The sequence below is a fragment of the Mesoplodon densirostris genome, chromosome 18, assembly GCF_025265405.1.
Source record: "Mesoplodon densirostris isolate mMesDen1 chromosome 18, mMesDen1 primary haplotype, whole genome shotgun sequence".
NCBI classification, from domain to species: Eukaryota; Metazoa; Chordata; class Mammalia; order Artiodactyla; family Ziphiidae; genus Mesoplodon; species Mesoplodon densirostris.
In genome coordinates, this window is record NC_082678.1 from 12,838,449 (window position 1) to 12,865,071 (window position 26,623).

At 48.3% G+C, this 26,623-nt stretch overlaps 2 long non-coding RNA genes across 2 annotated transcripts; one reads left to right on the top strand and one right to left on the bottom strand.

Moving 5' to 3' along the window:
- Positions 1-1,379: 1,379 nt before the first annotated feature.
- Positions 1,380-17,497, top strand: LOC132478243 (uncharacterized). Its single transcript, XR_009530377.1, has 4 exons — positions 1,380-1,452; positions 13,175-13,248; positions 15,646-15,716; positions 17,015-17,497. It is a non-coding gene; the product is annotated as an uncharacterized LOC132478243 (long non-coding RNA).
- Positions 15,003-25,836, bottom strand: LOC132478244 (uncharacterized). The gene is made up of 3 exons (XR_009530378.1): positions 25,666-25,836; positions 17,001-17,300; positions 15,003-15,386 (listed from the first exon to the last, which is right to left on the bottom strand). It is a non-coding gene; the product is annotated as an uncharacterized LOC132478244 (long non-coding RNA).
- Between the last annotated feature and the right edge of the window lie 787 nt (positions 25,837-26,623).

The window sequence follows — 26,623 nt, forward strand, 5'->3', positions numbered from 1 at the left end:
TTTTTATTTTTGGCTGTGTTGGGTCTTTGTTGCTGTGAGTGGGCTTCTCACTGCGGTGGCTTCTCGTGGAGCACAGGCTCTAGGTGCGCAGGCTTCAGTAGTTGTGGCACGCAGGCTCAGTAGTTGTAGCACACGGGCTTAGTTGCTCCACGGCATGTGGGATCTTCCCAGGCCAGTGATCGAACCCGTATCCCCTGCATTGGCAGACGGATTCTTAACCACTGTGCCACCAGGGAAGCCCCTATTTTTTTTTTTTTTTTTTTTTGGTATGCGGGCCTCTCACTGCTGTGGCCTCTCCCACCGCGGAGCACAGGCTCCGGACGCGCAGGCCCGGCGGCCACGGCTCACGGGCCCAGCCGCTCCGCGGCACGCGGGATCCTCCCAGACCGGGGCACGAACCCGCGTCCCCTGCATCGGCAGGCGGACTCCCAACCACTGCGCCACCAGGGAAGCCCCCGAAGCCCCTATTTTTAAAAGTATTATTAATTTTTGGCCACGCTGTGTGGCTTGTGGGATCTTACTCCCCCAAGCAGGGCTTGAACCCTAGTCCTTGGCAGTGAAAACGCGGAGTCCTAACCCCTGGACTGCCAGGGAATTCCTAACATGTTTATTAATTGTACATACCACAATTCGTCCAAACATTTCCAGTCAACGTGCTTATCATAACCTATAACCAGAGAGCTTAATCAGAAAACTTTGATAAACCATCAGCCTGTCCACAAACGTGCCTCTCCCCTTTTCTGGGCCCAAGAACCACGGGGATTTCTATAAATGAATGATATCTGGCATCTGGTTCTTACTTCAGGGCCATCTCACCTAAAATTGCCCACTCTTTCCCCTTAAATAAGACATCTGGATGGACTATCAGATCAGCTTATGCTCATACATAACTGGTTTCATGCATTTGGTATTGTTTAATTCTGGGGGGTGCTGTAAGTCAGCTATGGTCATCAGAGGCCTGAACACAAGTCAAGCAACTTGTAGCTGAGCTTAAATTGAATATTATTTACCAACATAATCAACTATAATCTTGGGAACATTCCATTGGACCCCGAGGTCACACCCAGGACGTCCTCACACGCCGCCATCTGACTACTGGATGCCATGGTCACACTCAGAAAGCCCTCACGTCCCTTGTGAGGGTCTGGTCCGTCCAGACTGTCCGGCGTGAGGATCTGGGGATCCCTCCACCAGCTGGGGGCAGTGCTGTTCCCACAGCGGGTCCCCTCCGGAGTTGGGGGGTTGCTGCCCGCGCTGGGGTTGGGTCAGGTCAGCTGCGGGAGGCAGCCCCGCCCACACCCTCACAGGAGTGGGTGTTTCACGTCCAATCACGGCCCAGAGCGTTTGCGGAAGCGCCAGAGGCTCCCGCGGTGAGAGACGGAACGCGGAAGCTGGAGCTGCCGCTGGACGGCGCGGTGGGAACCACCTGTACGGCTGAACTCGAGTCTCGAGGTGGGGCGGGGGTCGAGGGTGGTCCGCGCTCCCCTCAGGCCTCGGCTCCTTCTTTCTTGGGACGCGGGGTCTGGAGGGGCAGCAGGAGGGGCTGGAGGGCTGGGGCCCCCAGCGGGGAGGCGTCCACTCGCCGGCTCTGTTGTTGCCAGCGCCGGGGTGGCGGGGGAGTCGGGGCTGGAGTGGGGTGGGCAGGTGGGCGCCCTGCTGGGTCAGAGCCGCTAAGCCCGCAGGAGCCCCGGGGCTGCGGCTCACTGGGGCTGTGACAAGTCCACCGTCTCCAGTGCCGCCAACCGAGTCGGTAGGTCAGGTCGGGGTCGGGGAAGAACTTGTTGGCTGAGGTCTCCTGTCCTGTCTTTATGCTGCGGGGACAGGGCCATCGGGCAGGTCGGTGTGTGTGAGCATTTCGGGAGACTGGCGAGCAGTTGAGGTCCCCGGTGAGCGTTCAGGAGGCCCCGTGAGCATTTGGGGAGCCTGGCAAGCGTTTGAGGAGCCCGCTGAGCGTTCGCGGGGAGGCCGGGTGAGGAGGAGGAGGGGAACGTCGGGTGGGTTTGCCGGCTGTGTGCACGCCCATGCGTTCCTTCACCTGAGAACATTCAGGTGGGTCATTGGGACTGGAACCTTAACTCATCTTGCAGCTGCTGCATTTTGTGAAATCTCTCCTAGTGCTCATCTGAATCCCATGTTGACTGAGAAGGCAAAGAATGGAGTGGATACAGCTGAGGAAGCGCTGGGTGGGGAAGGCATCGGGGTGCACAGGTGCACGCAGCTTACTCCCAGGGGTGCTGGCCCAGGGCTGGAGGTTGAGCTGCAACTGGGGAGTGGGGATCGCCTGGGCGGTTCTGGGTTTACACTAGTGCTGAGCACACCTGAATCTGTACTTGGAAACCAGAGAGCTGGGGTCTGCAGTCAAGGGAGTGGACGGGTGACCAACACCTGTGTACCTGGGAGGTGATGAGTGCCTGGCAAGTGCAGGATTGGTGTCCCCGGGGATGGGATGATTTTCCTCCCACCATGGACAAACCCATGACCTCAGGAGGGAGCAAATGGGAGGATGAGGGACTTGTTACAAAGTGACCCAGATTCTGATGAAACAGAGGTCTGGGGGATGTGGGACAGGACGGGACAGGAGACTCAGTGGTCAGGTGACCTGAGTTATGGGGAGAGGCCTGGGGACATGGGGACAGGAGTGGACAGGGCACGCTTAGTGTCATGTGACTTGTGTTTGGGGAGAGGTCTCCTCTGTGATGGGGATGCAGACACACACCCACAGGTGTCCCCACAATGGTGACAGACACACACACAGGTGCCCCCGCGATGGTGACACAGGCATACCAACAGGTGCCCTACGTGATGGGGGACATATATCCACAGGTGCCTCTACACCACCCACGCCTGGTCCCTGCAATAAGTGTCTTGCTGTATGTCACCCTTGCAGTCCCTTGAGGCCTATGAAATAAAATCAAATCCGGGCTAGAAAGGAGACTTTTATTTCAAAAGGATTATTGTGAGGAGGAGTGGGGACCATTACAAGGGGGTGAGACTGGGGGAGGGACTATTCCAATAGAGGGGGGACTCTTACTGCAGAGGAAGGACTATATCTGTACAAGGGGCAATATTACTGTAAAGAGGTGACTAATATGATAGAGGGGGGAATATGACAATCAATGGGGGCTATGACCATGTGGGGGGATATTACTGTGAAGAGGGGATTCTTACAATAAAGGAAGACTACTACTGTAGTGGGGGGACTCTTACTGTAGGGGGGGAGTCTTACAATGGGGGGACTATGGTAATGTGGAGAGCTGTTACAATAGAGGAGGGACTGTGACAATAGAGGGGGGACTTATAATAAAGGGAACTATTAAATAGAGGGGCACCATTCTGTAGAGGGGGACTATTACAGTAGAGGCAACACTGTTTCTGTAGAGAGTGGACTTTACCAGAGGGGGGACTATTACAATCGTGGAGAACTGTTCCTTTTGAGAGGGGACGATTACAGTATAGGTGAGACGGTTACCATAGATGAAGGTCTGTTGCTGTAGAGGGGGCACTTTTACTGTACAGAGGGGACTATTACAAAAGAGGCAGGACTTTTACAATAGAGGACTGTTACTGCAGAGGGGGAACTATGACAATACAGAGGGGACTATTACCGTAGAGTGAGAACTGTGACACTAGAGTGGAGCTATGAGTGTAGAGGGGGAACTATGGCAACAGAGGGGGACTATTACTCTAGAGGGGGGACTGTTAGTCTAGAGGGGGGACTGTTACTGTAGAGGGGGGACTATGACAATAGAGGAGGATTATTACTGTAGAGGGGGAATATGAAAATAGAGAAGGAGTGTTGCTGTCGAGCAGGGACTATGACAACAGGAGTAACTTCCAACACGGTGTGCAAGCATTTGGATAGCTGGGACAAAGGGGGTTTCTCCATGGAGGGGTGCAAACACAGGCCCGGTGCAAAAAAAGGCCCGGGTGTCAGGTTGGCTTGAAAGGTAGCCTGATGGCACGTGGATCAGAGACCCCAACTCAGGAGGTGCTCTGAGAAGGGCTTCTGCCAGGCAGAGGACAGTGGTTGGCTGCAGGCTGGGACGGGGAGGATGGGATCGTGTGTGTAACCAGCCCTTGTTCTGACTGACCCTCAGAAAGAGTGGGTCAGTTCCTGGCTGATGAGCCCAGGGAGGGACTGGGTCTGTGTGGCTGGTCAGGAAAGGGGGGATCCTGAGTCTCAGCTGAGCCTTTACGGGGAAGGGTCTTTGCAGAAAGCTGTTTCCCGGACACAGAGGGTGAGGGGATTTCTGGACCTTCAGGTCAGCTTCAACATTGTCGAAAGGCAATGGGCTGTGACAGGAGGAAGGGGACACTCAGATCCTAGGCTGTGACAGGAGTGGGGGGGGGGTCACTCAGACCCTGACCTGTGCCAGGAGGGAGAGGACATTCCACAAACATAGGAGAGAAGACCCTGTTTATTCTGGAACCAGCATGAAACCACCGTGGGGCGCGCCTCACAGGTGGCATCAGGGGCAAACCTGCTGAGAGGCTTGCAGAGAAGGAAGAGTCTTACCCTCTGTGCAGCTGAGCAGAGACCACCTGCTCCATCCATGTTCCCAGATAAAACAATCCCTGATTTCTTCATGATGGAGGCGAGTTTGTGTTTGGAGCCAGGCCCCCCTGGAATCAGGTTCTCCTTCCTGGAGGTGGGAGTCAGGGTTTTTTCCTCCATTACATTTCTGAGACACGCCCAGTTCTGCAGGAAACATTCTGAGATGTGAGAGAGTGTCAGAGGCATGTCCGTCTTTAAAAGATGTGCACACACTTCAAAGAGACAGAGAAGGAATTCCTACGTTTTCTCAAACAAATGTCCTACGGAAAGGAAAGGGGGAAGTCGTCCTTTATTCTCGGAGAATTAAGCCCGGAGGTTTGAATTTAGCAGTGTGAGTCCCAGGTGGGCTGTGTAGAAACCGAGTTCTCCTGCCTACTTTGCAAATCCGTCTGCACTGTGGATGGATGTTTTCTGTCTCAAGGCAGATGAGGCCCCAGGAATTATTTCACTCAGTCGAGGATTAAAATTGCAAAGCAATGTACCAGTGATAGAACAGTCACCACCGCCCCCGCTTCTGGAACAAGTGCCGCTAATATTAGTCACAGGCAAATCAATCAGGTGTGTGCACTTGAGGATGCCGAGCAGGTGGGCAGGCCTAAGGGAGGTACGAGACAGGTACAGGGAAGGGGTGATCTTTCCACTTTCAAGTTCACATTTTAGCTGGATTCTCCTAGAGGAACACTGGACCCTGTAGATAGAAATGTCTGTGTGCCTCTAAGGTGCAGGGGCAGTCTTAAAACGTAGGGGCTCTAGTGACTGTATGTGGGGGTGACGTTTGTTCATTCACTCGGCAAACCTGTCTGGGGTCAAGGAGTGTGTGGAGGGCCTGCAATGCAGGTGTCAGGCAGGCTCCCTGTTGGGAGGGACTGTGGAATTTCTCTGGGGGAGGGACTTGGGTGCCTGTGGACACCCTGCTGGGTCACCACCCATTCCTTCCTTCCTTCCTTTATTCCTTCCTTTACTCAGGCATGAGTGAGGCTGAGGTCTGTTGGGGTGACCCTTTCTCCTGTGGTGACGGTGCCCGGACGCAGACATCCTGGAGCAACAGCATCCTTGTCTTGTTCTCACGTGAGCGTGCCCAGCTTCACCATGGTCGTAACTGTGGACCTGCTGGTTGGACACACTGTGTTCCTCTTCCTCCATCTCACAGGAACTCTGCCCACTGCCGTCGCTGACCTCTGAGTGTGCAAAGTGGCCGTATTTATCCAATTTGGCAAGTTGTGGAATCGAGGTAAAAGTCTGGAAAATCCAAACCCCTGGACACCTGGGTTTTGGGTGTGAGTCCAGCCGATGTTTGAGGGTCCGGTTCTGCCAGGGGCTGGTGACGGGGTCGGGGGCAGGAGTGTGCTGGCCAATGTTCAGGACCCCGCTCTCCAAGGAAAGAAGAGGCAGCATGCGTGCGCAGTTTATGAAATAAGATGATGTGAAGGCGAGTGGTACACAGATAACAGAGATGATAATATGCTGATATCATGTAATAACAGGTAACACACAATCCTCTGTTATCAATGGTCTTCCCCAAAAAGGTGCATGTATGGGCACATACGTTTATTAGCTAAACTGATATACAGGATGTGTAGCACTCAATTCACAAAAAGTACTAATGGACAGGACTCTGGTACAGATTCCAGATAGCCTGGGGCCTCATGGGATGCTTCTGTGGATGTTTGCCTGGCTCCTGTTTCCCCATCACCCACGGTCCCCTAGTCGATACACGAGAGTGGTTCTGACATTGCCTGGTATTTTCTTGTAATTAAGGAGTAAGACTGTGAACTCCACGTGTGTAGAACCTTACTCCTTCCTCCTTGACGTCAGCAGCCTCTGCTGAATTGCATCCTGGGTTTCGGATGCGGAAGAGTGTTCTGTCTTTACAGTGCAGCACCGCAGACACATACCTGTGCACCTGGTCTGCACAAGTCACACTTTCCCCATCACTTTCTAAGTCCAGACCATCAACAAACAATCAACCAAGGTTGGGTTGTGGCATTTGCCGTGTCTGTGGTGTAGATGTTCCCAAGTATTTCCACAGTGGCCAGTTTCAGGTTTCCAACGTGATGTTCCTGAACCTGGAGTCAGGAAGAACCCCAGAGAGTGTTTCCACCACACACACTATGGGTGGGAGCGGGTAAGAGCAAGCAGGGACGGTGGTACATGCAGTACGATAACCAGTGAGGTCTACAGTAGTAGTGGTGAGTTTTGAGAATTTGCTGCCTTTATTGTGAATATAGTTTATGCAGTGTAAGGTTGTACGTTAACTTCTAACAGTAGCTGTGGTTACCAATGGCTCACGCCATTCCTGAAGATGCCAGTATGGCTTTCACAATGGATGGCAGCCATCTCTGGTGCCCTCTCCCCTTCCAGGTCCAGTATCTGGAACCCAGAAGTTAAAATGAGAAAAGACAGACTAACAAGAGAAAAAAAATTTTTGAATGACGTATGTAGGTGTGGGAATTTATAAAGCAGTGTTACTCAAGGAGGCAGTGAGAACTGGGGAGTTAAATACTGTCATGGGCTGGACAGAAGGAAGGGGTTCGGGGGGAGTATTTAATGGGAAGGCGGCCAGGAAAGCACAGTGAACAAGGGTGTTTAGTGGGGTTTGTGATGCAGATTCAAGTTGGTGACTTTTTTTTTTTTTCTTTTTTGTGGTACGCGGGCCTCTCCTGTTGCGGAGCACAGGCTCCGGATGCGCAGGCTCAGCGGCCGTGGCTCACGGGCCCAACCGCTCCACGGCATGTGGGATCTTCCCGGACCAGGAAGCCCTGGTAACGTTTTTATTGATGAGAGTTGTTAAGCGGCCTCCTCGTCTAGGTATGGGAGAAAGAGAGAGCCCTACAAATGGGCATTTTCTTTTTCTTTTCTTTTATTTACTTTTGGCTGCGTTGGGTCTTCGCTGCTGCGCACGGGCTTTCTCTAGTCGCGGCGAGTGGGGGCTACTCTTCGTTGTGGTGCGTGGGCTTCTCATTGCAGTGGCTTCTCTTGTTGTGGAGCACGGGCTCTAGGTGCGCAGGCTTCAGTAGTTGTGGTGCGCGGGCTCAGTAGTTGTGGCTCACAGGCTTAGTTGTTCCGCAGCATGTGGGATCTTTCCGGACTAGGGCTCGAACCCGAGTCCCGTGCGTTGGCAGGCAGATTCTTAACCACTGCGCCACCAGGGAAGCCCGAGCATTTTCTTTATCAATGTGAATTTCCTTTACATACAGAATGCTTGTGCCGTGTTCTTAGAGCGTTTCCTGAGTCTCCTGGTTCTCAGTGGCCTTCCCCTCAGAATAATCCTTACGCCAAACGGGCACATTTTGGGTTGGTGAGTTCTGGTTCCCTTCATTTGAAACCTAGTGGTTTTCCCTTTAAAAGCAAATGGGGAATCCCCATGGGATCCCGGGAGTTACCTGAGCCCCTGCGTCTGGGATCACTGAGACCTGGCCCAACTCAGGATACAGAAGGACACAGATGCCAGCCAATACTCCAGTTGGCTGTGAAGGGGGCCCAGTGGGGTGGGTGGTCTAGAGGGGTGCAGACCTGCCCCTGTTTTCCTAATAAGGACAGCAGAGGTGTGTGTCCCTACATCGGGGCTGACCACACTCCTACTTAGGGTCCCTAGGATGCAGCCGTTCCACACTGCGGAGTCCTGAGGGTGGGGTTTTGGGGTCTGAGCCCTGGCCCTGATGTACAAGCATTTCAGAAATCTGCGTGGGGGATGGGCGGGCCATCGTAGCTGATGGCACAGGGATGGAATCACTCCCGTGTGTGCTGCATGGCAGAGTCCAGCTCCAGCCACCTGGACACTTGCTGCCTGAATGTCACATGCCCCCCAGGTGGCCTGCGGTCCCACACTCACACCTGGGGGGACATTTATAAGACAAGGCATGAGCTGAGAGAGCCTCGGGACAGGCTGTGAGAGAAGATGTAGGCAGGGGTGCTAGCTGAGTGTCTCATAGATGGGTAGAGGGTTGGTGTCTGTTGCTGCTGAGGCAGAACAAGAACATTGGGGGGTTGGCTCTTGGTGAACCTGATGTGTAGGACATGAAAAACTTTTCCTCTACCCTCTTATGTTCTGTACCTGGGATCTGCAAATTAAACTAACAACAGGTTAACAGGAGCAAAAGGTTTATTATGTCTGTTTACAGAGCCCGTCACAAAAAAGAAGCAGAGACACAAAAAGACAGACTTAAGGACTTGTGTGCCTGTTAACAAAGGGTGATAAGTTTCTGGAGAACTGATGAGACAAAGGAAAACAGGTTTCAGTTTCTAGGGACAGGAAGTTGTGGGAAGGTAAATAAATGGGAAAATCATGGAAGACAGAGCTGATTTAGTGAGGTTATGCAGACTGAAGCCAGCACCTTCTCAGATGATAAGATTCTTTCTCCCCTTCCTGGTACAGGGAAGGGAGGGGGACATCAGGCAGATGGAGGAGGGCAGACTTTTTCTTTTTGCTGCTTCTCCATCATCTCAACTCAAAGTAACCCTTATGCCAAAGTGGCATATTTGGGGTGGCAAGTTCTGATCCCCCACAGCTATAAACAAAGAGTTTCTAACAGCTGGAAATGGTACCGGTGGGTGGGCCTCCCCCAGACTAGAGGGAACACTTCCTCACCAGAGGAGAGGGTCCAAAATGTTGGGGTGATGGCCAACACGCTGCATGGGTATTGTGGGCCCCAGTTCTGAGTACCTCATACACTTTAGCTCACGGAATCCACCCTACAATGCTCTGAGATGGGCACTATTACCAATCCTATTTTACAGATGAGAAACCAAGGCATGGATGGTGGGGTAACTGGTCCAAGGGTGGCTTGCTGGTGGTGGAGCTCAGGTGCAAACCCAGCTCTTCATCACTTCTCTCAGAGGATGGTGTCTGTGTTTCCTGGGGCTGCTGTAACAAACACCACAGACTGGGTGGTTAAACAACAGACATTTATTGTCTCATGGGTTCCAGAGGCTGGAGCTCCGAGTTCAAGGTGTTGGCAGGGTTGGTTTCTCCTGCGGGCTCCCTCTTTGGTGTGTAGACCGCCGTCTTCTCTTCCTGCTATGTCCTCTCTCAAAGAGAACTAGAGCCAGATGGTGATGGAGGCAGCAAAAACAGATTTGCGGGGGGGGGGGGGGGTGCGGGTACGTGGGCCTCTCACTCTTGTGGCCTCTCCTGTTGCGGAGCACAGGCTCCGGACGCGCAGGCTCAGCGGCCATGGCTCACGGGCCCAGCCGCTCCGTAGCATGTGGGATCTTCCCGGCTCGGGGCACGAACCCGTGTCCCCTGCATCGGCAGGCGGACTCTCAACCACTGCGCCACCAGGGAAGCCCTTAACCATTTTTAAATGCACGTTTCAGGGACATGAAGTAATTCACACTGCTGTGCAACCACGACTGCCATCTACCTCCAGAACTTTTTCATCTTGCAAAACTGAAACTGTCCCCATTAAACACTGACTCCCCATTCCCCCTCCCTCAGCCCCTGGCACCCACCATCCTACTTTCTGTCTCTACGGATCTGACTGCTCTAGGGGCCTTGTGTGAGTGGATCAAACATTATTTGTTCTTTTGTGTCTGGCTTATGTCACTGAGAATAATGCTGTCCAGGTTCATCCATGCTGCAGCCTGTGTCAGAATTGCCTTCAAGCTTTTTAGGCTGAATAACATTCCATGGAATGGATGGACCGTGTTTTGCTTCTCCATTCATCCCTCAGAGGACACATGTAATACCTACATTAATTTCTCACGTCTTATAATATTTGTGGAATAACTTCAGAAAGTCCTATGAATCAAAAATCATTTACCATTAACTTTTTTCTTAAACGTTTTATTTTGAAAAACATCAAAGCTAAGAAAAAGGGAAGAATATATATGAGCTCCACTTGTGTTCAGGAATTAACGCTTTACAGTATTCACTTTATTCCGTGTGTGTGTGCTGTGCGTGTGCATGTGCCTGTGTGTATACATTTGCTGTGCATGTGTAGGTGCGTGTGCATTTGCACATGTACACGTTAGTGTGTGCATGTGCTATGCATGCATATGCATGTGTTCATATGCTAGTGTGTGTGTATATCTGTGCTGTGCACGTGCAGATGTTAGTGTGCTGTGCATGCCTGTGAGCACACCTGTGTGTTTGCTGGAACCACTTGCAAGTTGGGTGCAGGCTGAATTGGGCCCCAGATATGTCAGTACGAACTGTCTGTAAGGTATATTTCTGCTGGTCCATATCCTTAAGATTGGTCTTGGAGCCGGGTCCTTCAGGAATGGGCCTCCTGTACATGGGCTCATAATGGACTTAACCTGAGCTTTCCTTTAGGGGCTATTCGCAGTCTCAAAAGTGCTATGGGGAGAAGGGAGATCCAGGGTTGATGACTGTTTTGACATGGTTTGGCTAAGTTTCTTTTGAGGGTTTGATTTATTCTGCTTTTCTTTCTTTTTTTTTAAGATGTTGGGGGTAGGAGTTTATTAATTAATTTATTTATTTTTGCTGTGTTGGGTCTTTGTCTCTGCGCGAGGGCCTTCCCAAGTTGCGGCAAGCGGGGGCCACTCTTCATCGCGGTGCGCGGGCCTCTCACTATCGCGGCCTCTCCCGTTGCAGAGCACACGCTCCAGACGCGCAGGCTCAGTAGCTGTGGCCCACGGGCCCAGCTGCTCTGCAGCATGTGGGACCCTCCCAGACCAGGGCTCGAACCCGCGTCCCCTGCATTAGCAGGCAGACTCTCAACCACTGCGCCACCAGGGAAGCCCTATTCTGCTTTTCTTGAGGATTGTCATCTCCAAGTGGAGTGTAAACCCCATTTAATTCCTAGAGCTCTAGCGACTCCCTTAGTGATTTGGGAAACAAAGGCAGGCCCACTGTCATTCTGGATGGACTTAGGGAGCCCAAACTGAGGGATTATTTCCTTGAACAGGGCCTTAGAGACCTCCCAGGCAATCTCGGTTCAGGTGGGGAATGCTTCCATCCAGCCGGAGAAGGTGTCAGTCAAAACCAGCAAGTATCTAAAATTTCCTTGTGTCCAGGGCATTACTGTAAAATCAGGTTGCCAGTCTTGACCTGGATATGTGCCTCTATGCTGGGTGGGGGTCACTCCCTTGACCCTGGTTGGGGGTTTGTGTTGGGCTTATTCTGGAGGCAGATAGGGCAAGCTTCAACCACCTGTTTAAGGAGACTACGGAAATTGGGGGCAGTCATGGATTTGATGAGCCATTAAAAAAAATTTATTTGGCTGTGCTGGGTCTTAGTTGCGGCACGTGGGATCTTCATTGCAACGTGCAAGATCTTTAGTTGCGGCATGCAAACTCTTAGTTGCAGCATGTGGGATCTAGTTCCCTGACGGGGATCGAACCCAGGCCCCCTGCACTGGGAGCACAGTCTTAGCCAGTGGACCACCAGGGAAGTCCCTGATGAACCATTGATATAGGGCCTTCTGCCCATAATGTGTCCTCTGGTGAGCTTCCAGGATGGCTTGCAGTGCAGTGGCTGATGAGAGGAACAGCTGCCCATGACTGTTAATCATCCACCTTGGGTATTCTGGGCTTTTCAGTGGTAAGGTTTTTGTCTCAGAGATAAATTGTAGCTCCCAATTTGTATAGTAAGTCTTTTCCTGTTAGGGGAATTGGGCATTCTGGTACATAGAAGAGTGAGATACCATTCTCCCTTTCAGATCGCACTCAAGGGGCTCTATAAAATTATGTTCCTGTGGCTTCCCTTCCACTCCCATTATCTTACATTTATCCTTGGTCATTCTGCCTTGTCGGGTGTTCAAGACTGAGTAGGTGGCCCCTGTGTCGACTAGAAAGTGAACTAGAAAGTGTGTTGTACCCCCACAGTCAGGGTCAGCCAAGGCTTCTCCAAGGAGCCCCTGGGCCCCTTCAGTCCTCTTCTTCTTTCATGTGTGCGACCAGCAAGGGTGGGCCTGGACACAGTGGTCCCTTTAGCTTCCTTCTGAGATGTGTGGGGCATCCCCCTCCCCGTGGCCCTCCTCCCTGCAGTATGCACATGGACTGGCTTTGAGCCCTTCTCTCCACTGTGGGTGTGGTCTTCAAAACCTGGGGTGACTCATTGATGTCACAGGGTCCCTTTGGGAGAGGCCCCATCATCACTGGGAGGTTGACTGACCCTGAATTGCTGAAGCCAGAATACTGGCAGTTGGTTCCACTGGTCTATCTTCCTTGGCATCTGCCTCCAGATCCTGGTTGTTGAACACCCGAAATGCTGACTCCACCCCAGGAAGAAGGCGTAGTGCGCCCTATCTCTAACTTCTGTAATTTTCTAATGTTTGGGGCTCTCTGGGAAGTGAAATGGGACTTAAGAATGGCCTACCCTTCCACTGACTCCAGGTTCACCTTCGTGTACCCAACAAAGGCACTCCCTTAGGCATTCCAGGAAAGCCACGGGGTTTTCCTTCAGTCCCTGGATGACTCCCTGAACCCTACTCCCATTTATGGGTTTCTTCCCAGCCAGCTGAATGCTCTTAAAAATCAAATCCCTGAAATGTGTGAGGTGCTGCTGACTATTTTCCTCTTAATGGTCCCACCCAGGGTCCATATAGGGAATGGCCTGGATTCAAGGCTGGTATAGAGCTTGTCCTGCATTATTTTGCTTGGTCTTATCAGCTTCCTCAGTTGCATTAGTTATAATCAGTGTCTTTTCTTCCACAGAGAATACGATGTTCAGGAGGGTTTGGACATCCACCCAAGTGGGGAAAGGAGTGTGGAATATTCCCCAGACTAAAGTAAGGGCCCCCTTGGTATCTTCTTTCAAACCCTTGGATCGATCCTTCCAGTTACATAGATCTGAGGAAGATAAGGGTACATGCACAGTGGTCAGTCTGCCCTCTCCATTAAGGACCTCCGAAAGGGGGAATAGCCTATTGCTTCCAGAGGGCTGGTACTGAATGCCGCTACGGGTGTGAACTGGACTAGTCCCCAAGGGAGGCATGCCGAGAGATGGAGGTGGGAGAGTCAGGGAGGTGGCAAGGGCACCAGGTAGGGTGGTTGTGAATTCGAAGGAGTAGAAGGTGTCAGGGAACCAGGTCAGGTGGGGGTAGATGACTCAGGAGTCTCGGGTGAACTGTCAGAAGCGGGAGGAGCTACCCTTGGCAGAGAGAGGAAGTCAAGAGAATCTTCAGGGGCTTCCCTGGTGGCACAGTGGTTGAGAGTCCGCCTGCTGATGCAGGGGACACGGGTTCGTGCCCCGGTCCGGGAAGATCCCACATGCCGCGGAGTGGCTGGGCCCGTGAGCCATGGCCACTGAGCCTGTGCGTCCAGAGCCTGTGCTCCGCAACGGGAGAGGCCACAGCAGTGAGAGGCCCGCGGACCGCAAAAAAAAAAAAAAAAAAGAATCTTCAGGCTGAGATTCCAGTACCAGGAGAGAGAGAGGGATTAGAGATAACCTTGCATTTCTCACGGAGGCCCTTGTTTTTGCAAAGCACCATGAAAAATTGGACATAGGGGATCTCGTCCCATATTTTTCAAATGCTGGTAACAGAGGTCCAATTGAAAAATGGTATTATAATTTAGAAAGCCATTAGTTGGCCAACTTTCTCCATCCACCAGTTTATACTAGGGCCATGTGATGTTGCAAAAGAAAAGCAGCTGTTTGTTAGTGGGCAGTAATTTCTAGTTATGGAGGATGCACCCTAGTGGCGATTTTGCTGGGATAGAGGCTTGGTTACCCCTGCTGGGGAGTCCTTATTTCTAGTCTGTTTCCAACTTCCCAGTGGCCTCCTTCTAGGGTTGGTGGCGATGCAGATCCCACAAGATCTAGCCCACACCAGGTGATCTAGGTGCTCTAACTGAAACGTGAACCAATCTTTGTCGGGGATGGGAGGGGAGATGCTGTCTAAGAGGGCCTTAGTTATAAGGTCCCCCCTCCCTCTCTCTCTTTCTTTTTTTTTTTTGGCTGTGTTCGGTCTTTGTTGTTGCCCGCGGGCTTTCTCTAGTTGTGGCGAGTGGGGGCTTCATTACGGTGCACGAGCTTTTCATTGTGGTGGCTTCTCTTGTTGTGGAGCACGGGCTCTAGGTGCACGGGCTTCAGTAGTTGTGGCTCATGGGCTCTAGAGCGCAGGCTCAGTAGTTCTGGCGCACGGGCTTAGTTGCTCCGCGGAATATGGGATCTTCCCAGACCAGGGCTCGAACCCGTGTCCCCTGCACTGGCAGGCAGATTCTTAACCACTGCGCCACCAGGGAAGTCCCAGATCCCCTCTTTTTTTTTTTTTTTTTTTTTTTTTAATTTTATTTATTTATTTATTTTTGGCTGTGTTGGGTCTTCGTTTCTGTGCAAGGGCTTTCTCTAGTTGTGGCAAGCGGGGGCCACTCTTCATCGCAGTGCACGGGCCTCTCACTGTCGCGGCCTCTCTTGTTGCGGAGCACAGGCTCCAGACGCGCAGGCTCGGTAGTTGTGGCTCACGGGCCTAGTTGCTCTGTGGCATGTGGGATCTTCCCAGACCAGGGCTCGAACCCGTGTCCCCTGCATTGGCAGGCAGATTCTCAGCCACTGCGCCACCAGGGAAGCCCCCAGATCCCCTCTTAAGTCAGCAATTAGACATTCCCAGACCCACTGTGGGGCTGTAGGAGATACCTGATGTAGGTGGGTGCTTTCAGCAAGCAGTCCCTGGAGATAGGGTGAAGGTGGAGTGTGAAATAAGGGTTCTCTAGCCAAATAAATTACCCAGAGAGCCTCTCCAGCATTCAAGGAGACTGTTCAAAGAGGGCTTGTCCCTGCTTGGTTACAGGTGATTGAGCAGGGAGGCCAAATGCCCATTTGGCATGTGTCCAGTTCTCTATACAACCAGCTACAAGGACCCAAGGACTTCGGACGATTTGGGGGTCTTCTTCTTTCCCCAGCCAGGCAAAGCGATTTTCCTGAAACCTGACAAAAATAAGATTTTTAAAGGGTTCACGTCTGAGGAGGGATCCCAAGAGATCTGTGATGGACAGTAGTGGGGAGAGATCTACCCGACAGAGACAGGTACCCTGCCCTGGGATGGCAAATTGGGGTAAGACAGACCAACACAAAAGATGTGCTCTTGGATTTTTGACTATATCCTAAAGGATATAGGGAACACAGCAGGGACTGGGTGGCTTGAGCGTTTTACAGTGTGCCTACTTACACGGATATTTGTTTCCAGTCAGCAGGGTGCCTAGTGCTCATCTACCCTGGTCTGTGACTGACTTATCCTTTCACAGGAGTGTTCCAGTGGTGAGTGCCCTAGTGGCTTTTATGTGCTCGATCTGTGCCCATAGTTGCATTAAGGATTTCCAAGACATTAGGACAGGTAAGACCACACAGAACAGAGACTGAAGCTTCAATTGTATAAAGAACAGAGACTAGGACTTATGATACACACAGAAAACAAAGCGATGTTCTTACCATGTGGTGGCCTCCAGAGGGCTTCTCGTCCAGTCCAGTCCCCTTGCTGGGAACCAGTCCAACTAGACAGCCTATTATCCAATCTCACCCACTACTAGAGGATCGGCTATATTTAGATAACCAGTTGCCCAGTCCAGTCCTCTAGACAGGAGTCTGCTTCTAGCCAGGCCAGGATCCTTTCCTTCAACCATCCAACCCCTACAACCAACCTTGGCTTTATTGGCTGAAGTAGGGTCAGGGCCCCCTGTGCCAGCTGTCCCCTGGATACTACCCCAATGTGTAGCAAGCATCCTTGCTATAGATACGCAAGGGTGGGGAACCGGTCTTTACCTAGGGAGCACTCTACCTAACCCTTGGCTGCTTTTTGATCTCAGACTGGATTCAGTAGCCCTCACTGGCCCAGAGGTCAAGGATTGGGGCAAACTACCCAGTTATTTAGCCAGCTTTGTCAATCCTAGGTCAGCAAGCAAGTCCTGGCTGAATTACTGGATAGAATGGCAGATCCAAGGCCACCCTCTGGCTGGCTCACTAAAATTTGTTACAGAATCAAGTCGTATGGACCTCCAAGGAGGGGTCCATACAACTTAATTCAGCAACAGAAGCAGTGTACATGTTCAATGCAATCCCTCCAATATTCAAATGGTATTTTTCATGGAAACAGAACAAACAATGCTACCACTTGTATGGAACAACAAAGAACTCTGAATAGCCTAAGCCATCCTGAGAAAGATAAGCACTGCTGGAATCATCTCCCTCCCTGACTTCACACTACATTACGAAGCTACAGTAACCAAAACAGTATGGTATTGGCACAAAAACAAACACATGGGCCAGAGGAACAGATCAGAGAGCACAGAAAGCAACCCATTTGTATGTCGTCTGTAAATTCACGACAAAGGAGTTAAGAACACAAAACGGGGAAAAGACAGTCCCCTCAATAAATGTTGCCAAGAAAACCATCAACAGCATATACAAAACTAACTAAAATCCACAGTTTTCCACATCAAGTCCTTCCTCTGCTGGGTCCTCTGAAAATGGACACACACACACACCCCGCCCCCGCCCTTAGCTGTAAGGCACACACAGGAAGCTTCTCCTCCCATTTTTCCTCACCTTTTACTCCCAAGGTGGTGCCTCCTGGTGGTTCCTGAAGACACTGCGTTTTTGTGTGCATGGACTCAGCCAAGTGTTGTCCCAAAGCTGAAACCATGGTGGATCCTGAAGAGACCGAGCTTCTATCAGCGGCACAAGTAGCCAAGTTCCTTCATGAGCCAAGTCCACCAGTGGAACACACATGCACCTCAAGTATCAGAGAGGTGGACTTGGTGCTGCCTGCTGGCCAGCTGGGAAGTACAGACCTCAACCTCTCAGTTCCCTGGAGCCCATGCTGATACTGGCGAGCCTGCAGAACCACTAAATTTGGAAATTCAAACTGAGATGGAGCCAAATATCCCATGACTTCTCCAAAAATAGTTATAGAATAATAAATTGGAAACCATATGCAATCAAAAGACTGTAGACACAAACTTTACAACTTACACCAAAATTCACTCAAAATTGTCCATAGACAAATTTAAAATGTAAAACTATAAAAATTATAGGTGAAAACATAGAAGGAAATCTACATCACCTTGGGTTTGGTGATGAATTTTAACACAAAGTCTCAAAAGCCTAAGAAATAAAATTCTGAACATGGATTTAAAAAATTTTAAACTTTAAACTCTATGAAATATCTTATTCAGAAAACCAAAAGACAAGCTACACACTGAAAGAAAAATATTTTCAAAATACATAAGTGATAAAAGATATATACTCAAATTACACCAAGAACTCTAGAACAAACCCCATTAAAAATGGGTAAAAGACCGGAACAGACACCTGGCCAAAGAAGATACACAGATAGTAAATAACATCATATACCATTAGGGAATTGCAAATTAAAACAACAATGAGATAGCACTGCCCACCTATTAGAACTAATAAACTCAAAAAAAACCACAACTATTACTGATTGATGGAGGGTGAGGAAAAACAAGAGCTCCCCTTCACTGCTGGTGAAATGCATATGCAGCTACTTTAAAAGACATTTTAGAAGTTTTTTCCAAAGCTAAATAAGGCTCACCTGAGGATCCAACATCGTGCGTCCAGTATTTAGACAACTGCTTTTAAGAACTATGTCCAAAGGCAAGCAAGGATGTAATTAAGCACAGCAACTCTATTCATAATGGCTATAAACTTAAAGAAACCAGGATGTCCTTCAGTAGAAGAATGCATAAGCAAATTGGGGTACATTCATTTCAAGGGGAGCAGAATATGCCACCCCAAAATATGCCTGTTAGCATAAGGATTACTTTGAGCTGATTTCTTTTTCTTTTTTTTTTGTGGTACACGGGCCTCTCACTGTTGTGGCCTCTCCCGTTGCGGAGCACAGGCTCCAGACGTGCAGGCTCAGCGGCCATGGTTCATGGGCCCAGCCGCTCCGTGGCATGTGGGATCTTCCTGGACTAGGGCACGAACCCATGTCCCCTGCATCGGCAGGCGGACTCTCAACCACTGCGCCACCAGGGAAGCCCTGATTTCTTTTTTTTAAGAAAAGAAGACACATAAGAATCTCTGAAAATCAAGTCAAGATTGCCCTTTTGTGAAGGAAGTTGACATTTATAAGGGAAGTCTCCATTTGAAAGGTCTCTCTCCATACCAAGAATGGAAGGATGAATAAATCTTAAGAAACTCTTATCAATGGAGAAGGTAAGACTTAAATCTGCACAATAACCGTACCCTTCCTTCCTTTTTTTAATCTTTAGATGAAGATGGTATTTAAGGTGATGGCTTGGGCCATTTCAGGGTGTTACTCAGTTTTCCTGAATATCTCTCTTGCATATAGGAGGTACACACGTTATTAAACTTCTGAATGTTTTTCTCCAGTTCATCTGCCTTTCATTTTCATTACCACATGGGGGATCTCAATGAAGAACAAAGAAAGGGAAAATTAGTCCAGGGAAGTCCCTGGACTCTATTTTATAAAGTTCTTTCCCTGGGGGTAGGAGCTAAGACTGCTGAAAACCACTGTATTTGTAATCTGGAATGGAGCAAGCGATGAATTCAAAAAATGACAGATGGTGGAAGCCAGGTTTCTCACCATTGGAGTAGGAAGTTACAGATAAGCAAAGGGAGAAGGTTACAATATCCATGTAATAATGGATCAGGTTGGTGGCATTTATGTAAACTCATCTTTAGCTTAACATGGATACAAACAGTTCCACATAAAAATGTTTATAGGACTTCCCTGGTGGCGCAGTGGTTAAGAATCTGCCTGCCAATGCAGGGGCCACAGGTTCGAGCCCTGGTCCAGGAAGATCCCACATGCTGTGGAGCAGCTAAGCCCATGCGCCACAACTACTGAGCCTGCGCTCTAGAGCCCGTGAGCCACAACTACTGAGGCCGCGTGTCGCAACTACTGAAGCCCGCGTGCTCTAGAGCTCGTGCTCTGCAACAAAAGAAGCCACCACAATGAGAAGCCTGTGCACCGCAATGAAGAGTAGCCCCCGCTCGCCCCAACTAGAGAAAGCCCGCGTGCAGCAATGAAGACCCAATGCAGCCAAAAATAAATTTATAATTAGGTGTATACGCATAAGTTGGAACACATATTTCAGTGCACTGTCAGCTGGGTACATTTGGCTTCCAAATGTACGTTTTTTTTTTTTTTTTTTAATGGGAGATCTTTTTTTGTTGTTGTTAAATATTTTCTTATTTATTTTGGCTGTGCCGGGTCTTAGTCGCGGCACGTGGGGTTGAGGACTTCTTAGTTGTGGCATGCATGTGGGATCTAGTACCCCGACCAGGGATCGAACCCGGGCCCCCTGCATTGGGAGTGCAGAGTCTTACCCACTGGACCACCAGGGAAGTCCCCAAAGGTAAGTTTTTAAATACCATCCTCTAATAAAAGGAATCAGGGCTCTTTGAAGAAATGGCTGCTACTAGGACTGAGAGAGTAAATATATGAGCCAGGATAATCTTGAATTATCAGAAAGTAAAGAAGTACCAAGAAAAAAAAACCCCATAAGATGTTTTCATATGACATAATTCCACAAGACAATGAAAAAAGCTCTCAATATCCAAAGCAAGAATGAATTAAGCACCCAAATACTGTACTGCTGAATTATAACCACAAGTATAAAATAACTATTCAGGTGCCCACACTAGTAAAATAAATGATTACAAGCATTTTTATGAATTGGGTTGAATAGAAATGTCCTATGCAGAAGAATTCCAAATAACTGATGTAGACACACAGCCATCCATCAAGGAGGTAACCCAACCCTCTTCTGAAGTGTGGGTTCTTCCTAAATAAGACATACAGTATAGACACGGGAAAAATAACTTCACAGGGAAAACTGACAAACACGACCTCAGCCATGTGACCAAAGTTAACATGAACGGTGATAAGTTGCCTTGAGAGCCTACTCCCTTGACATAAAATGATGAGAATGCACTTGACCTCTCTGACCTAACTTCCTCAAAACCCATAAACCCAGTCTAATCATGAGAAAAACACCAAGTAAATCCCAATGCGGAACAGTCTACAAAATACCTGACTAGTCCCCCTCAACCCTGTCGAGGTCATAGAAACAAGGATCGTCTGAGAAACTGTCAAAACCCAGAAGAGCCTGAACAGACATGATGACTATATGTCATGTGGTGCCCTGGATGGGATCTGGAACAGAAAAAAGGTAGAACAAAGGGAACCAGAATAAAATATGGACTTCAGTTAATAAAAAGGTATTAATATGTGTTCATTAATTGCGACAGGTCTGTAGGAAGCTAAAAGAGAGGGAAAATTAAAAGTCAAATAAGAAAAAACCTATTGTATCAAACTGGAAATGTAGAGGAAATGGGTGATTTTGTAATAAAAACATTAACAAAATGATTCTAAAATTAGGAAAATACAAACATACCAATTAGCCACCCAGGGACTTTTTTCCCCTGCTTGTTCTCATTATGCTGGGGTTTCCCTCTCCTGGACAGGGAAGGAACAGGAACAGAGATGTCCATCCAGCAGCTCCCCTACGATCTGACTCCACCCAGTGTCTTCACCTCCACCCACCATGACACCCTGAATGAGAACACCCTGCGAGAGGGAGTCTCAGGGATTACTGATTCTGATGTGTAAGCTAGGACTTTTTTGATTCCAAGGGACTGCACACACTTACTGATGTAAAAATAAATTAATAAATTTCTTAATGATAGAAATATTTATTTCTACTTGCAAGAGGCAGTTATAGCAGTGGTTTTGGGCCTGCTGGGACAGGGGCTCACGCTCTCATAGTGTGACCTGGTCCCTTTGTCCTACTAAGTGACTTTGTGGTGGCCCCATCCACAGGTACAGTCTCTATCTCTGCATCAGGGGCCTCCAGCAACTCCAGGCTGACACCCACTCATGTCCATTCTACTGGGAAGGGTCTCTCCTTATTTAGGTTCCATGAAAAGTCACAGCTTTAAAGACCTTTGCTCAGCTTGGTCACATTCTCATCCTTGAACAAGAGGATGGAACATGGGACTGACTAGACATGAATCATATGCCCATTTTTGAGGTGAGTGGAACATGGGATCAACCCTCTGCAAAAGTGTGGACTGGAAGCAGGTAGGATGTAATTCCCAAAAGCTGAGATGCTGAGAATAGATGCTGGGTTGGGGGAAGCAGCAGATTCCACATCACTGACAGCCCACTGCACAGCACAGAATCTGAAACCCAAGGAGGGAAACGGTTCACTTAGGGTCAGGGGCTGTGGCCACCCTTCCAGTGCTCTTGCTGTCCTCCCAGGATGGCAAGAAGCTCTTCCACTTGCTGAAAAAGCAACTTTGTTGTTGGTGGGAAACTCGGGGCTCCTGCCTTGGGCATCGGGTCCACACATCTCAGAGATTGGTCAGGAATAGCCCGTGTGTCCTTGGAAGGCACAGAGATCTCATTCCTGTCCCTGGGAGGTGGGAGCCCAGGCATCATGCCCCATGTTCACATTAATCACCCACCCATGAAGAACAAATTTGCTCATTTTCCAGTCTCTTCTCTCTACAAAAAGTAGAGAAATTATTACTCAATAAAACAGTGGGAGTCTCAAGGATTATTTTATACCATGATAACACAGTTGGTGGCTTTCCAGAGACCACAGGGTATGGGACAGGGATGCACATATCTCCTCAACAATATAGCCTCATTGTGAAACTGTCTGTTAGAGGAGTCCCAGATGCTTTAATACCTTTTTTTTTTAACACCTTTATTGGAGTATAATTGCTTTACAATGGTGTGTTAGTTTCTGCTGTATAACAAAGTGAATCAGTTATACGTATACATATATCCCCATATCTCCTCCCTCTTGGGTCTCCTTCCAACCCTCCCTATCCCGCCCCTCTAGGTGGTGCTTCAATACCTTTGATTCTCAATGGATATGAATGTCAATCTTTGTTACAACCAGAAGGTTGAAGGATTGCAGGGCCACAGTCTGTGTATGGTTGTCATGACCAGGGCCACACTCAATGTTTGGAGGGTTATTACCTCTCTTGGCAGGCTAAGAGGCAATGAGGGAGGAGGAATTTGTTTCAACTACATGGATATTGGGAACTGAAACATCCCAAGGAACTGTCTAGGATACCCAGGTAGCTGTTCAATTACCCAGCAGCACAATCGGCTCAGTAATTGGCCACAGGGGCTTGAGGGGCAAAGGCTGACCTGAGCTGGAGGACCATGGATGCCTGCCTGGATGCTCAGAGGCCAAGGCTGTTCTGAGACTTGACTGTTTTTACACCCATGCAGATGGAACAGAGGATCCATCCAGTCCCAGGAGGGCCCCACCAGCCCTCAACAAGGTAGCACCGATGGGCCGGCAGCTTGATGCACTCAGTCCTGTATAAGTCCACACATGTCTACAGAGTACCTTGCATGTCAGGGCTGCGCTGGACTGTGGCTGCTCAGACAGAGTGGGGCCAGCATCCCTTCCCAGGTGGTGGGAGGGTAGAGGAAAACCCTGCATGACCTCTGAGACCCTAAGTACCCTTGACTGAGGTTGAGTTCAATTTGAATCAGTTGAGTGACCAGAGCAGACATTACATTCATCTACCAGGGCCCAGGGCTGGAGGAGCAGAAAAACAATGGCCTAGCTCAACCTTGATCCTCACCCTGACACTGATCCTAATCCTAAACTCAGACCCTGACCCTAAACCCTGACCTAACCTTAACCCTAGCCCATACCCTAAACCTAACCCATACTCATACCCGTATCCTACCTGTATCCCAATCCTAACCCATACCCTAACACAATGAGACCAAAACCATAAACCTTAACCAAGAAAACTACAACCGTGACCAAAACCATAAACCACAAAACGTATTCATTAACCATACATATGTCATAACCATAAACCATAACCCAGCCCCAGCCCCCACAAGTCTCAGCCCTAACACTAACCCTCCAAACCACTAACACCAAGCCAAATCTAATCAAATCATACAAACACATCATAAAAAAGAAAACTACATCAGTATAACTTATAAATAGGAATGTAAGAATCCTCCACAAAATAAGAGCAACATGAAAGCAAAAGAATATTAAACGGATGATGCCATAAGCGTCTCTACACCAGAAATGTCAGCTTGTTCAACATATTAAAGCTAAGCAATGTATTTAAACCACAATAAAGGTGTGAAGTAAAAACACATTATCATATCAATTATTGCAGAAAAAGCTATAATCAAAATCCAGTGCTATTTCATGATACAAACACTCAGAAGTAGGAATAACAATCTAAATGTCCATTGACAGAGGAATGGATAAAGAAGATGTGTACATGTAAACAATGGAATATTACCCACCTGTAAAAGAGAACGAAATAATGCCATTTGCAGCCACATGGATGGACCAAGAGATTGTCATACTGAGTGAAGTAAGTCAGAGAAGGACAAACAGTGTATGATATCGCTTATACGTGGAATCCAAAAAAATGGTACAAATGAACTTATTTACAAAACAGAAATAGAGTCACAGATGTATTGGTATATAGAAAACAATCTTATGGTTACCAGGGGGGGAAAGAGGGGGAAGGATAAATTGGGAGACTGGGATTGACATATACACACGACTATATATAAAATACATAACTAATAAGGACCTACTGTAGAGCACAGGGAACTCTACTCAGTAATGACCTACATGTGAAAAGAATCTAAAAAAGAGTGAATATATGTATATGTATAACTGATTAACTTTGCTGTACGGCAGAAAGTAACACAACATTGAAAATCAACTATACTCCAATAAAATTTTTTTTAAAAAGTAGTAATAAAAGGAAATTTGTTCAGTATCGAAAAGAGTTGTACACAAAGCCACAGAAAACATCACACTCAATGTTAAAGCCTGAAAGATTTACTCCTGAAATCAGGAACAAGGCTAGGAAGCTGGCCTTCACTGCTGTTACTCAATAGTGTACTGGAAGTTCTAACCTGAGTCTCTAGGTAAGAAATAAAAGGCATCCATGTGTGAATGGAAAAATTAAAGCTGTGTCTATTCACAGAACACAGATCACATCTTGTATATAAAACTTCCTATATCAACAAAAAATTATTTGAGCTATCAACTAATTCAGCAAAATTATAGGACAAATTATCAATTCATGAAAATCTATCTTATATGTGTACCCCAGCAATAAATAAGATGAAAAACAATTTATGAAAACAATTCCATTTTAAATATGTCAACATTAATATTTAGGAGTATACTTGATCAAGATATGACTTGTTTTTATGTATGTAAAGTTGTTTGTACGTTCGAAATAACTGGGAAGTAAGTTACTTTTCAAAACGCCCTGTCATTACCATGCCAGAAAAGCAGAGAAAACATCAAACTTCCATATAGAAGCCAAGGCTTACCCAGATCCAGTTCACCCAAAGTCCACATAGAATCTACAGGCACTGTGGAAAAATTAGATTAGGAGCCACTATGTCTTTGGTGTTGTGGATGATCTGGATGCGATAGAAACAGTGGGATTTTCAAGTTCCAATTTTCTACATCATCACACCAAAAAAACTATTAGAACTAATACATGAATTCAGTAAAGTTACAAAACCAATACACAGAAATCAATTGCATTTCTAAACACTAGTAATGAACTATCAGAAAGAGAAGGAAAACAACCCTATTACAATTGCATCAAAAAGAACAAAATACCTAGGAATAAATTTAACCAAGGACTTGAAAGACCTACACACTGAAAACTTTAAGACATCGATGAAGAAACTGAAAAAGACACAAATAAATGGAAAGATAGCCCCTTCTCAGGGAGTGGAAGAATTATTGTTAAAATTTCCATTCTGCCCAAAGCAACGTACACAGTGAATGCCATCCCTACCAAATTTCCAATGGTATTTTTCACAGAAATAAAACAAATCATCCTAACAGGGCTTCCCTTGTGGCGCAGTGGTTGAGAGTCCGCCTGCCAATGCAGGGGACACGGGTTCGTGCCCCGGTCCGGGAAGATCCCACATGCCGCGGAGCGGCTGGGCTCGTGAGCCATGGCCGCTGATCCTGCGCGTCCGGAGCCTGTGCTCCGCAGCGGGAGACACCGCAACAGTGAGAGGACCGCGTACCAAAAAAATAAAAAAACAAACAAAAACCAAACTGACTAAAAACGCAGTTTTCCACATCAAGCCCTTCCTGGGTGGCATGAAGACGGACACCCCTCCCTCAGCAGTCAGTCACACACACAAAGGAAGCTTCTCCTCACTTCTCACCTTTTCCTCTTGGCGTCTCCTGGGTCGTCAGGAAACCCAGCTCCTGTCAGCATGGACACAGCCCCGTCTTGTCCTGAAGCCCAAGCCCCGGCGAGTCTAAAGGAGACTCAGCTCCTGTCAGCAGAGACGCTGACCCGGCCATCCCAGCACAAGCTCTGGCGGCGCCTGAGACGAACTCCTGTCAGCGGCGCGCAGAGCCAAGACCGGAGGAACACGCGTGCGCCGTGGGTGAGAGAGGCGGGCTCAGTCTCGTCTGTGGTCAGGGCGGGACGTGCAGGCTGCACCTGACTCACAGTTCACTGGAGACAGCGCTCCCTGCTGGCAGAACTGCTGAACCCACTAAACTGCAGAAATTCAAACTGAAATGGAGACAGTGTCCTAAAACTTTTCTAAAAATAGTTAAGGAACAATTCATTGGACACCATATGGCATGAAATGACGCAAACTTCACAACTTACACCAAATTCATTCAAAATTATTCACAGACAAACTTAAAATGCAAAACTATTCAAAATTATAGAAGAAAACAGAAGAAAATCAATAGGAGCTTGGGTTTGGTCATGTAGATCATGAGCTTTGAGTTTTAACACACAACACAAAAAGGCAATCCACAAAGAAAAACGAGGACCTCTGTCATCACAAAGCTACCTCACACCTCAGGAATCACAACAGACGATTCCCAGAATGAACTGATTTGCAGGAAGCAGCATGCCTGCAGCCCTCAGCCCTCAGCCCCCAGGTGGTGCACCTTTCATAGAAGAGATTTATTTCCTGCTTTCCAGGAGACAGAGAGAATATGGAAAGTGTCTCTCTTGCATGGGTCTTTTCTTAAGTAACATTAATTCAAAAGAATTAATATGTCATTAAGACATATTTAGAAGTGACCTGCTCTGGGCCCGAACAATATATACATACATACATATAAGAAAGAGAGAGAGAAACAGAGAGAGAGAGAGGC